Below are 3,343 nucleotides of genomic sequence, written 5' to 3'. Positions count from 1 at the left end.
TGGAGTCTAGGCTGCAGTGAGCTAAAGTAAACTTAACTGTGGTTGGTCTATATATAAGAAATAGGAACAAGATACTGACAGCATATGTATTTGTGGACCACGCCCCCACCACACAGACACACACACACACACACACACACACTTAGATTGACACACAGACTTCGTCTTGATGTGAGCTAAGAACAAAATGTTTAATCAGTCTTTTGTGTAAGTATTTGGTTTGGCAGAGTCTGACATTCATTTTTATGAAGGTGCTTTGAATAGCCTCAATCTCTGCTTGCTTACATTTCATGCAGCCTTTAGCACAAGTCCAGCGATGCAGAGAGAGAGCCAGTGCACACTGGCTGAGCATTTTGTGATGGGTGCAGCCTCAGCCCTTCCACACTGCTTTACGCTTAATTTGTGAAAGCTGTAGTTTGTGTTTTATTTGTACAGTCTGTAAAATACTGATTAGGAGAGGGCGGGGGGTAAATACAGAGGTTAATCCTTCAAGTGTGTTTGCTCTGGAAACAGTGCTTCACTTTGATTTGTCCATGTCATGTTGGCCACGTATTACTACATGTATTGTTTCTTACATGACGCCTATACACACAAAAACATATAAAAGGGTTTACACAGTCATATGTTAACATTATATCTTCCTTAACTGGCCATTCTCTTGACTGATGTATGTGCAGGCTGCGCTTGGATTCCACTGAGGAGAAATGATCGGAGAGCAACACATTTAACACTAGACGCTGTTATTTCATTTTGCCACACTGTTTTCATCAGCAAATCAAAGGAAAATAGCTGGGATGAGATGTTTGCTGAAAAACATAAAAATCCTCATCCCTCATGTGCTATTACTTTAGTCCTTAATGGTTTGTTTCAGTGACACCTACAAAGGATACTAACAATAGAGTCATCACAAACAATAGCCATGAATACAAATTGCAACATAGTAATTACATTTCACTGCTCACTTTCCTCTCAGAGTAATCCTATTCACGCTTGCTTCCTGTTGCTGTTTCTGTAGCTGACCAGTCATATTCATAACAGCAAAGTGCCAAGCTTCAATTATGGATAGAGTAATGCAGATCAGATTTCTCCTTGTGTTATACTTTGTTGAGTTTTGCAGAGTTACACAGCTAATACAGACATGCAGTTTCAGCCTTCTCAGTTTCACTTCATCTCTCCAGCATTCAAGCACTCCCTCCCTCCCTCCCTCCCTCCCTCACAAAGTTTACTGTTAACTACCAACTTGAGATCTGGATAGCACTTGAGTTGTTTACAGTTGCTTTGCCCATAAAGCAAACCAGGCTAGCAACTTTAAATAAACAACACACAAAGAAGCTAAAAACAAATGCAGACATACTTGCAAACATTCCTCAAACCATCAGATGAGTTTGTGAACATAGCAACTGAGGCGCCAAGATCATAACACTTGGTAAATTTAAACAACTGCTTATTTAGATACATAAGCAGTTTATAATAGCTTTAGCAAAGCTTTGGTTTACAATCAAAGCTGTAGGTGTTTGCTTGTATGATCTTAATTAATGACTAGATGGATCTGGCAACTACAGTTCAGATGAAATATGTACTCAAAATAAGAAATAATGGATGGCAAAATGCTGGAAAAATGAAGAATGCTGTATGATGGACAGATTAGTGAGAGGACTGTAGGTGGGTGATTGGTAGATGAATAGATAAGTAGAGTAGGGGATGATGTTTTGGATAATAAATGAGTGAGTGGGTGAATGGATAGATAACTGGTAGACAGAATAGATACTAGAAGGCTGATAATGATTATGAGTGGGAGAACAGCTGGATGAAATGATTAGATGTGTAATGACAGGAAGAATTATGGACAGCTGGATGGACAAACAGATTATTAACACTGATTGACAGGAGACCTTGGGATCAAACCACCAAGACCTCGGAGTCTGTTTGATTTGAAGTTGCAATCCAGAATTTTTGAATTCCCAGTGGTAATTTTCAACTGGAACATGCCCTCAAGTCGGATTTGCAAATTGGAAAGTCGAAGCGGCCCCACTAACCTTGACTTAACAGCCTAAGGTTCTGGCAGTGCATGTAAATATTAGTAGAACTATAACAACTACTGTTGTGTATTTTTGACTAGTTAAATAAGCCATATGTAGTGCACTGAGCAGACTCCATCCATTACGGTGACACAGTAGTGTTTTTAAATGTAAGAAAACCCCTAAAAAATTGTGCTGCATTGCCACTGGTGAGGGAATGGCTCAAATTTTCCAAGAAGAAAAGCAAATCCTGTTTCTACTTGCTTTTCCAACTAACCTTTGACTGTCATCTGACGCAAGTATTGGTGCATCACCAGCAAGTGGTGGACCCGAAGAAAGACGAGTGCTATGTAACTCTTTTCAAGTGAACACACTCACAAAACTCTGGAAACTGATAAATTAAGCCAATCTGGCTGCTTGAGGTTAGCGCCAAAAACTGAGTAATTCCACACAGAGTTTTACGTTAAAATGCCCCAAATTGTTTTGAATCTATGAGCTTAACCCCTCATAGCAAGAGTGAGGAGGGCTAACATTTTATATAATTTATCCACCTGGCTGCTGGAGCTAGAGGTGTTGCATTGACTAATAGGTGTCCTGACACAGGTAGTTGGAACTAGTACCTCCACTTCTGCATCTTTCTGCTGTTTTTATGCTGTTAGAGGTTATAGGGACCTGGAATGGTCCGTGACTGTGCGCATAGTCCAAATTAAAAATGGAAGTAAAAAAAAGATGGACTATGAAACAGATGTGCGAACCCCACGATTGCATTTTTCTTGACTTGGCTGCTTGGCAAGTTTAAAAATACAAGAAACACTCCTATTTAGAAATGGTGTGCCATTAAGTGAAGTATCAAAATATATTGCTTACATTGGTCTGTGAATTGTTAAAAAAAAAAGGCTGCTATGAAAACAAAGTCTAGCTAAATGTTGCTTGAACAGTAGTTTTCCTTTTCTTTTCTAAAGAGAATAATAACAGGTGAGCCAGCTGTTTTTAAGTACAGTAGAGGCAGTGAGTGGACATGAATATAAACCGTCTTACCTGATGAGCATCTTTTTACTTTCAGTTGAATGTCAAAGCAGTTTTCCTGTAAAACAAATGACGCATCTCACATCAGCTTGTGCTTTGTTTTCTGCTCAGAAAATGTCATTTCAGATTTAGGACAAAGGAATTTACTGATGTAAAAATTCATTTTCAGGAAGAGAGCGTAAAAAAAACAAACCTCATGTTTCCCTACAGAATGGCTGAATAATGACATTACTTTGTCTTCACCAGAATTACGAAACATGTGAAGTTCAAAGGTGTTTGAACTTGGTTGTTTTCATCTT

Source organism: Simochromis diagramma, unplaced genomic scaffold (assembly GCF_900408965.1).
Source record: "Simochromis diagramma unplaced genomic scaffold, fSimDia1.1 OVJJ01000344.1, whole genome shotgun sequence".
Lineage (NCBI taxonomy): Eukaryota > Metazoa > Chordata > Actinopteri > Cichliformes > Cichlidae > Simochromis > Simochromis diagramma.
The sequence above is the reverse complement of the archived record's forward strand: the minus strand, read 5'-3'. Positions refer to the sequence as shown.